The following is a 14,178-nucleotide window of genomic DNA, read 5'->3' as shown; positions in this document are numbered from 1 at the left end:
AAAACCATCCTTCCTCTGCATAAACAGAGTGCCCTTCTTTTTTTGGGATGGGAGAAAACACTTGTACCACTGTGTCCCGGCTAAAGGGCCAGGGCCAGGGCCAGACTAGGCTTCGGGGCACAGACGCAAGCAGAAAAGAGGTGCTTAGGCTGTCTAGCGGGTAGCTATCTACATTAAGCCCACAGGCAGAGGCATGTGAACTGCTCCCACAGCTGGCCTATGCAGGGACAGAAAGCAAATATGAATGACTTTCATGAAGCCATTTGGGGCAGCAGGGCCGGCTTTAGGCCGATTCCCCCGAATCGGGTCCTGCGCCTAAGAGGGCCCCGTGCCCTAAAGAAGAGCGCCTAACTTAGGCACCTTTTAAATTTTTTCACTCACCCGGCGGTGGTCTGGGTCTTCGGTGGCACGGCAGCAGCGGGTCCTTCACTCGCTACGGGTCTTCGGCGGCAGATCCTTCATTGCTGCGGAAGACCCGGAGCGAGTGAAGGACCCGCCCCCGAAGTGCCGCCGAAGACCCGGACCGCCGCCGGGTATTCGAATCGGGCCCTGCACTTACTAAAGCCGGCCCTGTGGGGCAGCAGGGTGTATTGGGGTCATGCAGCTCCCCACTCTTAAGGCTCCTCTCTTGTGCTCTGTTACTACGCTTGGATTAGCCTATTTGCCTCAAGCTGGGAAACACTGGATTGAAGACTGCTGGTAATTTGCAAAGCTACTAGCTTGGTGCATTTGCTTCTTGAGCCAGCTATGAAATATATTGTAATTGGTGGTTGTTAGTTTTTCCAATAAAATGCATTTGGTTTTTAATATCTATATGTTATGTCTCAGTCTAGGTTGAGAATCAGGTCAGGCCCTTTGGTAATTTGTTCTTAATTAAATGTTTAGCTTTCAGTCCGATTCCTTTTTCTACTCTGTGCATTACAACATTTGGCATTAATCAAACAGCTGATTTTTTTGGTCATCTCTGGAGCTGCAAATATAGTGGTATTTATTAGTGGACGCTGACAGCAGGGTTTGCCCTGCCCAATCCTCCCACTAAACTGAGTCATCATAATGTGCAGAATTAGCACAGCTCTGCAACATGTTGTAATGCTCCTCAAGATTTGGCAGGCAATTTTACCTAATCTTATGTTGCTCATTTTTGACATTGGAGCAGTTAGTTTTGATGCCTCTTTTTTGTTTAAACTATTGTAAAATATGAGTTTTCAAATCACATAATTTCCTCCCTCTCACTGACTCTAACCTACCACTCATAAATTAAAGCAGGAGGAATACCCTTGCCTTGCAGCATTAATGTCTTATAGGGCAGAGGTTCTGAAATTGGGACCCCAAAGTGGGTTGCAACCCTGTTTTAATGTGGTTGCCAGGACTGGCCTAGACTTGCCTGGGCCTGGGGCTTCCGCACTGGACAGCAGGGCTCAGGTTACAGGCCCCCTGCCTGGGGCTGAAACCCTTGGGGGCTTCAGCTTTGGCTGCCCCACCCCCGCCCAGGGCGGTGGGGCTCAGGCTTCAGTCCCACCTCCTGGAGTTGTGTAGAAATTTTTGTTGTCAGAAGGGGGTCACGGTACAATGAAGTTTGAGAACCACTGTTATAGGGGTATCTCATCGGAGACTTGACGGTAGGAGTGCCTCAAACCAGGATTACAGGCTTTGACAAGGGCAGGTATCAAACACAGGAAGTACAAATTTAGACAAAGATTGAGGTTTCCAATGAGCTAAGCTCTTGTGTTTTGGGTCATGTGTGTATCATCTCCTCCATGGATGCTTATTTAGCATGCCATGTCACATTAGCACAAGGTTATCCACAGAAGGTGGTTCCTCCCACTTGCCCACAGCCAATTATTTTTGGTGGCAGTTGCCGCTGAAACACTTGATTGAATCGTTTATCCAAGTATAATGTCAGCTTTAAGGATGAGCCAACCTCACGGAGCCCAGGGTTTTGCAACCCACTCCAAGCGATAGATTTTGACTCAGATTACGTACCTGGAATGCCTGGAATTTGAGACCGGGCATGCAGTGGTACATGGTGCTGCATGTTTGCTCTCAATGCATCAATCAGAGGATGTTCCTGAGGCATCTTCCCCCCCCTCCCCCATTGCCTCTGTATTCTTGGGACACTGTGTAGCTCACAGTGTTTTGGGGGGGATTGACAAAGCTTGTTTGAATTCACTGATCTTTCCTGTGATTTTAATTGCAAATAGCAAAGCAAAAGATGCTTATCAAGTTAACGAGTAATGAAATGGGGAGGTAAAGTTGGGCTGGCACAAACAGGTGCCCTAGTACGTAGCTGTCCTTTGAACTTTTCTCTCTGCTCTCAGTGACGGTATGGTCCAGTGGATAGGGGCTACCAACCTGCTGTGTGACTTGGGGTAAGTCACTTCAGCCTTCTGTTCCCCCTCTCACCCTTTCACTATTTAGACAGTCAGCTCTTTGGGCTAGGGACTGTCTCTTCCTATATCCTTGGACAGTGCCCAGCACAATAGGGCCCTGATCTCAGCTGCAGCCTCTAGGCACTGCCATTTGTAAAGGGACCACTCAGGTCAACAAAAATAACATTTTAGTCCCAAGACTGCAGCCTGGGAACTTGCGGCTTTATTCACCTGCATCATAACAGAGTGTGTGCATGGTGAGAGGGAACTTCCCACTTACAAGCCAGTAAGTAAGCAAGGGGTGGAGCATGGTTCCATCCCATAATACTCTGGGGGAACCCCCATTAACCCTATCATGACCACTTTACTATATTACCAGAACAGTATTATTAATTTTCCCTATGGTAGGACAGAGAGGCTCCATCAAGTTTATGACCTATCTGTGCTCGGTGCTGTATAAACACACAGTGAGAGAAGGTTCCTGCCCTGAAGAGCTTGCAATCTACTTTTAAGACAGGACATAAATTAATTTAATGAACAATTGAAGGGAGACTGCTAAGATCCTGCAGTAACGTGGGATACTGTCTGCAGTTTGTCAAGTCGCATTCAGTTCTACATAGAGGTTTTATTCACTCATTTTCATTATCTATTTGTTTTTCATTCTTTGCTCTGTTATTTCACGTTTTTTTTGCCTCCCTATTTCCCCTAACCCAGCAGCATTTTGAGTCAAATAATTCAAATAGACTCAGAATCAGAGTAAACAAGTTTGCCTGGGTTCCCTCTTTAGCATGCAATTTAACTGTACATTTACAGTAGATAGTTGCCTTAATTTGCTTTTAAACAGCTCCTTCAAACAGCTCAGAGATTTAGCCATTGTTCTCATAGGTGCATTACAAAAACATAATTAATTAGTTTGGTTCCCCTGTGGATTTTCTCAGATTTAACCCAACCTTTCAGCCAATTTTTAATGACCTTCCCAGCCAGGGGCTTTACATCTGTAAATGCTGAAAGCCATTCAGAACTTAGTAAACAAATGGCATCTGAGCAAAATATCCAGAGCTAGAAATCAAACAAACAGTTTTCTTGTTTATACTACAGGACCCATTGACAATCGCTGTGGCTCTTAGCACCTGCAGTTGGTGGCTGAATTTTGGCTGTAGGTCTTGTCTTGCTAGAACTTGCAATTGAGCTACTTTATCCTTATATAAAGTTGAATTTGTCAGGAAATCTGTCCCATAGAAACCCTATTCCCTCTCCTCTCCTCTTTCTACAAGCAAGAAGCAGTACTTTGTTCGCTGTTTGTGTGAAACTTGCCTGGAGCTCTATAGAGAAACCACAGAATTATCAGCCAAGCCACTTTCAGCTGCTCTCCATTCCTACTGGCTCCTGGCCAAAATTCCCCAGCAGGTGTCAAATACCACCAGATAGGAACAATTACAAAGAAATGAGGGAGAATTAAAAAAAAAAAAAAAAAAAAAAAGGCGGGGGTGGGGAGGGAAGGAAACCATTTAGCAGAATATCATGTAGGTAACAACCCAGTACAGGCAGAGGACCATAGTGTGGATCCTAATTATTCTCAAAGCCCCCTTTTTATGTGTTTTACCTTTATAGAGAGCTGTTCATATGAAAACTAAATCAGAAACGATACATGAAATGTAGCCACCTCCTCAAGTGGAGGGCAGCAGCCGGATGGTACAAAGATGACTGCGTAGCACTGGTGGAAGGAATAATTTGGTCAAGGATATTGAATTGGACTCAATATTTTCATCTCAGGAGAGGATAGTTAGGGTGCCAGCCTGGGACCCAGAAGACCTAGGCTCAATTCCTTATTCTACCATGGGCTTTCTATGTGACCTTGTATATATCCCTGTGCCTCAGTTCCCTGTCTGTAAGATATGGATAGATGCATTAAATATTGGGAGGTGCTCAGATGCTATGTTCCTGGGGAGTGTATAAGTACCTCAGACAGCTAGATCTTTTTGGTGGGATTTGTAATACCTATTCAGGATAGGAGCTCTGCTTCTAAATTGTCATCTCCGAGATCCTTGCACGAGAACAGATTTGGATCCCTTTGTTCAGACCGAGTCCTATTTAGATTGATTAGGTTTACCAAGACTCGAAGAATTCCAGCGGGATTTAACAAAGCTAGCCTGTTGGGCCACCTAAAGGCAACAAATTCATTGTTGACAAATACAAGGGGATGCCCATTGGTAGGAGTAATCAATCCAAACTACTCAAACATTGCTGGGTTCCAAATTAACAATAACATCTCAGGAAAAAGATTTGACCATCGGTGTGGAGGACAACTCAGTGACAAACACTGCTCAGTCTGCAGCAGCCGTCAAACAGGAAAACAGCATGCTAAGATGTACAAAGAATGGGGCAAGGAATAATGCTGAAAATATTAGAACACAATTCCATGAACTGATGGCATGCCCTTACATCGGCTAAACCCTGCTTTTCCTCACCTCCAATAAGATATAGCAAAAATAGAAGGGTCCTGAGATGAGTGATGGAAATGCTTAGGGGCACGGAACAACATCCAGATGAGGAGAAATTGAAAAGACAGACTGTTTAGTTTAGAGAGAAGAACCAGTGAGGATTCATTAGCTGTATATAAAATGAGTGATGAAGAGAAGGCAAATTGGATTCTCCTGCAAGCAGTCCCTAAGAACAAGACATCATCCAATGAAACTGAAACTTACAGGTGATTAAAGGAAAATACCTTTTATTACACAACACAATTGACTTCTGGAACTCACTGCTGCATGATACTACTGATGCCAAAAGCTTAGCAGGACTTAAAAAAAAAAAAAAAGAATTACACATTAAGGGCCAGATTTTCAAGAGCTCAGCTCCCACTCAGGCACCAAAGTAACTAGGCACTTTGGGTGCTGAGCTCTTTTGACAATCTGACCATGAATGGATTAATAGATTCTAAGGTTGGAAGAGACCCCTGTGATCAGCTAGTCTGACCTCCTGTATAACACAGCCATAGGACTTCCCTTAAGTAATGAGCATACACATAGTTATATGAGATAAGCATAAAAATATATATTTCAGTGGGGTACCTGTGTTAGTATGTATCAGCAAAAACAACGAGGAGTCTTTGTGGCACCTTAGAGACTAACAAATTTATTTGGGCATAACCTTTCATGGGCTAAAACTCACTTCATCAGATGCAGATATAAAATATATGTGCCCTTTTAAGGGGAATTAATCTTACTACTAACTATCTAGGCTTCTCCCATAGGCAGGATATTCCATCTTTGAACTTTCTGGGGTTTCTTGCATCTTCCTTTGAAGTATCTGATCCTGGCCACCACCAGAGATAGGACGCTGGACCATATAGAGAACTGATCTGATCCACTAGGACAATAACTTTCAGGTGCCTATGTTTTCTCTAAAGAAAAGTTTGTTGTGGTAATGGGGAAAGAGGTTAGCAAATTAGGAGTGTAATAATAGAAACCCTTTTTCTTCTCATCTGCCTCTCCATGCAGGACACACAGATATTTTCTCAAGTTCCAGTGGACCAAGCAGTGGTTCCAGGACACTACCTTGCTGATGGACAGGCTGAAATGTTGATGTTGCTGGCTGTTTGCCACTTGAAATGGTGGTGATACAGTCAATTAATAGCTACAGTTATGTGCCAGGTGGGGTGTATGTGGTGATTGCTTTCCCTCAACTTCATTTACAAAGGCTGATTTGTCCCTTTGCACAAGTTCAAAAGTGCACAGTGCAAAAGCAGCTCCCTCCCACTCTTTTGGAGGCTTCACATGTAGTGCAGAGATGCAAACAGCACCCAGTACGGCAGGCTCAGAGAAGATGACACTGTATGTTGAGAAGCAGGATAGTGTGGCCTAGTGGATGGGTTTATTTCTGATTTTGATCTTTGTTTGTCAATTTCCATATTAAGAAAGACTGAAGCTTAGAAAATTTCACACTTATTTAACACCACTTAACCTCTTAGCATTGACTGAATACATCCCAATTAAGCATAATTTTTGCTAACATTGTCCAGACTTAGTGGCTCTCATTATCTGTCATTAGGCTAAATAGGTTTCCCTTGATATGCCTCAAGGAAGGGTCTGATCCTGCAGACCCTCCCTTACTCACATAAGCAATCTTTACTCATGCAAGTAGTCCTTGCAGGCTTACTCCACTGGGTCTGGGCTGACCTAAGCTTGTCCTTTGTATACAGAGTATCATGCCCTGCGTTTTTGAGAGCCCATTGGAGTAGTTAACCTGACAACTTTAAAAAAAAAATTCTTTACAGCATGTGTGCTTATAGTGAGTGTTAACTATTTATATCTATGTAGATAATAGGGATAAGCGGACGGGAGGGCTGCAGACAGGGGAGTTTGACAGGGAGTCTGACAGAGGGAGTCCCACGATGGTTAGGAAGACCCGCAACACCTGTGCCAGCACTGCTTCTGTCTCCTCCACCTGCGCCTGTAGCCAGACAGAGTGCCTGAGCGTGGATGCTTCTACCCAGATCCTGGTGTGCTTTTGCAGAGACTGTGATTTGCAATTCCCACTTACTGACATCCAGGCTGGGGGGACCATCCAATGTGAAAGGTGCCTGCTGGTGGAATCTCTTAGGCAGCAGGTGGGAGAGCTACAGGACGAGGTGGCTAGGTTGAGGAGCATCCGAATCCACGAGCAATTCCTGGACAGTGTCCATGTGGAGACAGCTGAGATAGCTGTCCCAGTACACAGTACTGCTGACACACCACTGGTGGAGGAGGAGATGGCTCAGGGTGGACATTGGCAGCTGGTTACTTCCGGCAGCAGACAGTGCTCCACCCCTGCTCTGAACCCTCCCACCATGGTAATAGGTAACCATTATGCTCTTCTTGATACAGGAGAGAAGGAATCACCCCCTACAGTAGAGGAGGAGAAGCCTCGTACCCCTAAGGCTGGGAGGTCTGCTGCCACCACTGCAAATAGGAAACATAGGGTAGTGGTGGTCAGAGACCCTCTGCTGAGGGGGATGGAGGCGCCCATTTGTCGCCCTGACATTTTATCTTGGGAGGTATGCTGCCTGCCGGGGGCCTGTGTCCAGTTCTGGGCACCACATTTCAAGAAAGATGTGGAGAAATTAGAGAGGGTCCAGAGAAGAGCAACAAGAATGATTAAAGGTCTTGAGAACATGACCTATGAAGGCTGAAAGAATTGGGTTTGTTTAGTTTGGAAAAGAGAAGACTAAGAGGGGACATGATAGCAGTTTTCAGGTATCTAAAAGGGTGTCATAAGGAGGAGGGAGAAAACTTGTTCACCTTAGCCTCTAAGGATAGAACAAGAAGCAATGGGCTTAAACTGGAGCAAGGGAGGTTTAGGTTGGACGTTAGGAAAAAGTTCCTAACTGTCAGGGTGGTTAAACACTGGAATAAGTTGCCTAGGGAGGTTGTGGAATCTCCATCTCTGAAGATATTTAAGAGTAGGTTAGATAAATGTCCATCAGGGATGGTCTAGACAGTATTTGGTCCTGCCATGCGGGCAGGGGACTGGACTCGATGACCTCTCGAGGTCCCTTCCAGTCCTAGAATCTATGACTCTATTAAAGAATCTATATACGTCTGTTTAATTATCTGTAATACCATAGTGCCTAGGAGCCCTTATCATTGGCCATGAACCCAGTCACTAGCCCCCAAAGAGTCTGCAGTACAAGTAACATAACCACCAAGACATACACATGGCAAATGTAAATAATTGCCTGACTTTATTATTACAGTCCTCATCCAGTGTTATTTCTCCACCTGTTCTGTGTATCCATCACTAGTGTCATGTCTGGAAGCTCCTTAAGGCAAGTTGTATCTATCTCTATGTCCTATAAGGTTCCTAGCACACTACTGAGCACTGGGAATTCATAAGTCAGGGTCATTGTTATTTGTAGCAAGTTTTGCTTCTTTGGGTCTTCTATATTTGCGGTCATGTTTGGGTTTCTAAAACTGGAGGTGGATGTTGACAATCCAACCCCCACCGCCAGCTTTTTGTCCATTTACATTTTTAAAAAATATTTATATAAATACTATAAAATCTTCCACATCACCCCCTACTTTTAAATTCCCTCCAAAAAACTTAAATCAAGGGTCTAATCTACTGCACAGCAGATCTCTGAACAGCTTTGAACTCCACAGTTAATGAATGGCAATTTGCACGCTAACTCGTGCAGCAAAATCCACCTGTTCATACAGCCAAGGGTTGATTTACCAATACTGGTCAAGCAAACAGAAGGGCAACATTCTGCAGTGAAGTTCCTTTTATTCTGGTTTGATATCTATCATCCCCTGGGGTGGGGGTGTCTATTACATTTTAGCAATGGATTTAACTTTCAGTAGCCTCTCACCTTTCCAAAAACATATTAATATTGATCTAGGTACTTATATTGCTCCCATTAGTATCTGAGCACCCCAATTCTTACTGCAGTAGAGGAAGAGAGGCAGAATTGGCAGAGCACTGCCTGGAACTCAGGAGATCTGGGTTCTATTCCTGGCTCTGCCACTGACCTGCCAGGTGACCAGGGGCAAATCACTTCACTGCTCTTTGCCTCAGTTGCCCCATCTGTAAAATTGAGATAAAGATTAGGGAGATTAAATGACTTGCTCAAGGTCACACAAGAAGTCTATGGCTCTGCAGGGAATTAAACAGAGGTCTCATAGGTCCCTAACCATTAGGCCATCCTTCCTCTTTATTCCTTAATACTCACTAAGTTTTAATTAATGAAGGTAGAGAAAGGTCATGTATTACCTAACAGAAACCATGTTTTCATGCAGATTTCTGATCTTTTTAGGATCCGAGAGATTATTTAAAAACACATTTTAAATGACCATTTTGGGGCTGTCATCACTCCAACATTTGTACAGCTACATTTCATATACCTCATCATGCCCCACAGTCTGTAGCAAAACAAAAATAAATTGCCAAAAATGTAAAACACAGAAGTTAAAAATAAAACTTTGGAGGTGACAGGTACCTGTAGAATAGCTTCTGAAAAGAGGAAGGGTTTCCAGAGCTCACCACCTTGGGGAGAGGAGATGGTCACTCACTGGTTGACACACCCTTTTGTGGGTGAGCATGGTTTTCACAGCTTCTTCAGCTTGGGTCACTCCGAGCCTAAGCTGGTCTACCCTTCACATGATTCCGCACACTGACCAGGTCACTTAGAGTCCTATCTCTTCCAGGGTAATAGAGTCCAATGAAGCAGAAGTCTAATAATCCTGTCCCAGTTCTGCAGACCCATCCTGGACTTGATAGTCCTTATCCCCTTTTGAGTCAGGAGTCCCCCCCGCTCTTCGCTTCCTGGGGGGTCATTAGGGGAACTCAGAACTGCCCTCTTTCTCCTCTAGGTTCCAACCCAGGGACCCTGTATTAAGCAGCTAGAATCTGCTTTCCTTGCTTTGCTGCGGTTTCCCTGCACCACTTCCTCCCTTCAGGCTGACACACAGGACCCTTACTTCCCTGGCACCATGTAGCCCCTTATAGGCTGGACCTCTTGCAGCTATCTAGGGGGTCTTTCCCTAAACTGCTTTTCCTGGTAGCTTTTCCTCTGGCATCTCCTCTCTTTTGAAGGCTTCTGTCAGCTGTTGCTGGTCAGCCATCTAGTCACAGGTGGGGAAATAACTATCTACCGGTTAACCCCTTTGTGGCTGCTACACCGTGGGGTTTATATATCCCCTTTCTCCCACCCAAGCATGCAGCAGCAGCACCACCATGCAGTAGCTAGGGCACTAAACTGGAAGTCAGAAGATAAGGGGTCTAGTCCTAGCTCTGCCACCGTCCTGTAGTGTGAGGTTGGGTGAATCACGTCACCTCTCTGTACCTCAAAAACAACAAGGAGTCTGGTGGCACCTTAAAGACTAACAGATATATTTGGGCATAAGCTTTCGTGAGAAAAAACCTCACTTCTTCCAAAGAAGTGAGGTTTTTACCCACGAAAGCTTATGCCCAAGTATATCTGTTAGTCTTTAAGGTGCCACCAGATTCCTTGTTGTTTTTGTAGATACAAACTAACACGGCTACCCCCGATGTCTGTACCTCAGTTTCCCCAGCTGTATAATGGTGGCAATGATTTTTTTTTAAACCTTCCTTTGTAAAGAACTTTGGAATCTATGAATGAAAGACGTTATGTAAGGGCCAAGTATTGTTATTTCAACCACTTGTCCAGAGAAGTTGGAAGGGAAGCTTATAGAACAAATGTTTATACTATGTTTCAACTCTTTGTATTTGACTGGAAAAAGAAATCACACTGACCAGACATAAAGATAACCCTGCTGAAGCGACACAGCCTCTTTCAATCAAATGGATCCCTGCATTTTCCAAAGGTTCACTAACTAAGACCCTGCAACTGACTGCGTGCAGAAACATTCCTGCACCCTACATGGCGATGTCAACGGAACTCTACGTGTGTAAGATCATGGCCTAACCATATGAATTATGGGGCAGATCTCAGTCTCAACCCTGGCAAATTCCTCCCACTTTAGCATTGGGGAAGAAGAGGAGAGCAGAGGAATAGTTCAATGACACTGAGAAGTTGGACAAATGCCCCTCTGAAAGGCCCAAGCTCCATAGTATTTTCCTGCAGATCTCATGTTTGATGGATCTGCCCCCATGTCCATTGGGCAAAGGAAATATGTGTCAAAATGGGGGCAAACGCTGCCCTGCTGGAATGATCTGTAGGAAACTCAGTTTCCCAGTCTCTGGAAGAATTTTTATTTTACAGAGGGCTCTCTATTTATTAATATGAAGTCTGTCAAAGGATATGCTCACTGCAGGTGGCACCTCCTCTTGTCGATCCTGGGGATTAGCTCTGGCTAGTGATAATGCCCTCCTTTTGTTATCTCACCCTATGGCCCCTCTCATTCCAGCAACCACAGCCTCCTCTTCATGACTTGGCGCTCTGGCTGAGTCACTAAGTGGTTTCCCCTTCCAGGAGTTACCCAAAGTCCTTCTACACAAACAGTCTCAGACGGTGTTCTCCAGTACTGTCCTGATGGTGCCACTTCTCCTGTGGCCAGTAGGGAAACCCAAACCCACTCACTACTCCAGGTTCCCTCAACCTAACAGCTCTGGGCTTTACTCTCCCAGCCCTCACTGCTCCTGCCTCAGACTACTTCCTACCCACCTGGCTCCCCCCTTGTGCTGGGTGTGCCAGCTTTCAAGCTTTTCCATCTTCCCAATGAGTGTCACTCTGTTACTAGGTTCCTGGCTTATATAGGCCCCACTTGTTCCTCCTCAGCTGGGTGCTCTCAGCAATTAGGTTCCAGCCCTCCCTGGCTTCTCTAGGTGCAGTTGATAGGCTGACCTGGCCACCTTAACCCCTTCCAGTCAGGGCCGGCTCTAGGCACCAGCAAAACAAGCTGGTGCTTGGGGTGGCACATTTTTAGGGGCGGCATGGCCGGCGCCAGAATGCCTCCCCTAAAAATGTGCCCCGGCCGCCCTAGCTCACCTCCGCTGCTGCTGCCAGGGTGCGCGAATCAGCTGTTTTGCGCTTCGCGGTGGCTCGGGGTCTCCCCCTCCCTCCCAGGCTCTCAAACCTGGGAGGGAGGGGGAGATCCCGAGCGGCCGTTTCGCGCGCCGCTGCTCCCCCTCCCTCCCAGGCTTGGGAGCCTGGGAGGGAGGGGGAGAAGCGGCGCCCGCGCCGCGGCCACTTGGAGTCTCCCCCTCCCTCCCAGGTTTGAGAACCTGGGAGGGAGGAGGAGACTCCGAGTGGCCGCGGTGCGGGCACCGCTTCTCCCCCTCCCTTCCTCCCTCCTAGGCTTGAGAGCCTGGGGGGAGGAGGCAGGGCTGGGGATTTGCGGAAGGGGCGGAGTTGAGGCGGGGCCAGGGGTGGGGTAATTAAAGAATGTGGGGGGGGGGCAAAATTGTTTTTGCTTTGGGCGGCAAAAATCCTAGAGCTGGCCCTGCTTCCAGTCCAGTGTGGGATGGACACCCCATCACAGAATAGCCGTGTTGGTCCCAGCATATTAGAGAGACAAGGTGGGTGAGGTAATATCTTTTATCTTCATTTAGAAGTTGGTTTGGTAAAAGATATTACCTCACCCACCTTGTCTCTCTACAAGGTAATTATGTCAGTCAACTTCCTGTAGCACCCAAGGATATTGTAGGAGGGATTTGAAAATGCAATGGGCAGAGAGGATGAAGCCCTGATTCAGCTAAACACTTGAGCACACTTAACTTTAAGCACATGTTCAACTCTCACTGAAGTAGATGACACTCAAGCATGTCTGTAAGTGCTTTGCTCAGGGCCTGAGTGAACACAGGGAAATTGGGAGTATCCGGAATTGGGATTTGGTTGGTTTTCAGAGTGAGTGTTAAGCGAACTGGATCAGGGGGAGGGAATGAGTCTAGAAAATTTGGCCTTGTGTCCCCATGTTTAATTGGGGGTTGATTTTTGTTCATCATGATGTACTTATGCAAGTTTGTTTTCAGTAGGCAACAGGTAATACAAATATGCCAAATTCTTCTTCCCTTGGGTAATGAATAAAGTACACCCCTCCCCCATGATTCTGCTGTACAAATCTGAAATATAAATGAGGCATAGTGTGAGATTATGAATGTCTTCAATAATATCTGATGAGACACAATAGGGAAAAAGAAAGCCCTCTCAGACTCAATAGATATTTTTCAGCTCTATCCTTCCCAGCACTCCTAGAAGAAATTGCTTTTTCTAAAAGATTTGGAGTCAACGTTGACTTTGGAGTCACACAGATGTAAGCCAGGATTAATGACAGGCTGGTTTAAAGCAGTTCTTTGTGTGGAGATGGCGATTAAAAATCATTGTCTGGGGATTGCCGTGCATGGTGGGTCTACTCTGAGTTTGCTGCTAATGAGGCGCATTTGTCTTTTAATATCTATTACACTGCAGGAGGCAGAAGCTTTCTGTTCTGTTTGTGGACCTGCACCCATCAGTTTTCATTTTCTCCCATGCTTAGACAGTGGTGGTAGTTTGGCACAAAGGCAGTTTGTTAGGTTTCCTACAAATAGATAGGGTGTTCTATGGCAGGAATAGCAGAGTGACTGGTGGGAAAACACTTGGAAACTTTTTGGTTGATTGGAAATCCCGTTTTGATTCAGCATGTCAGTAAGTGGAATGCATCAGTCTGTGGGGCACTGACAGCTGTAGGCCACTGATCCAACCCATTCGGAGCTTGTGCCATTGCACTTTTCCTCTCCGCTCTCGTCTTCTTCCCTGATGTTGAAGTCAGTGGGAGTTTGCCAGGGTTAAGACTGCAAGATTGGCCCCAATCATAGATTTAGGCCATGATCTTGCAAAGACCACTTCTGCTATCCCACAGAGCACTGGGCTGCATGCTGGAAACAGGGCCTGCCGCTGGATGGGGGCACAGAATTTTGTCCTTAGAGCACTTATGCTGAGCTATGGCAGAAGGAAGTAAAAGAGCCAGTTCCACACATCCAAGTCACAAGCACAAAACAGTATCATTGGGATTACCAACTGTAACAGGGCAGTCTGCCCCTTTAAGGGACAGGGAGCAGCCAGCCCTGTTCTGGAGAGGTGCCCAGCAGTCAGGTGCTGGGAGTCATCTGACCCACCTACACAGCATTTATTGATTGGGACTGATGAGTCCCAGACAGGGATATAAAGGCGGGTCTCAGCTCTGTGAGAGAGGCCCGGATTGGGGGGTTGGGAGTGTACGCTCCTTGGGCTACTGCAGAAGGCTGTGGGAGGCTAGGCAATCCCTATAGACCCCTCTATGTTGATGGGATAGTTCAGCACATTAAGATAGCAGAGAGCCTCACAATCTTAGACTATAAACCAGATTGTTCTGTGATTGGTCTTGTTTTTGTG

Source organism: Malaclemys terrapin, chromosome 5 (assembly GCF_027887155.1).
Source record: "Malaclemys terrapin pileata isolate rMalTer1 chromosome 5, rMalTer1.hap1, whole genome shotgun sequence".
Lineage (NCBI taxonomy): Eukaryota > Metazoa > Chordata > Testudines > Emydidae > Malaclemys > Malaclemys terrapin.
This window is presented reverse-complemented; position numbering follows the sequence as displayed.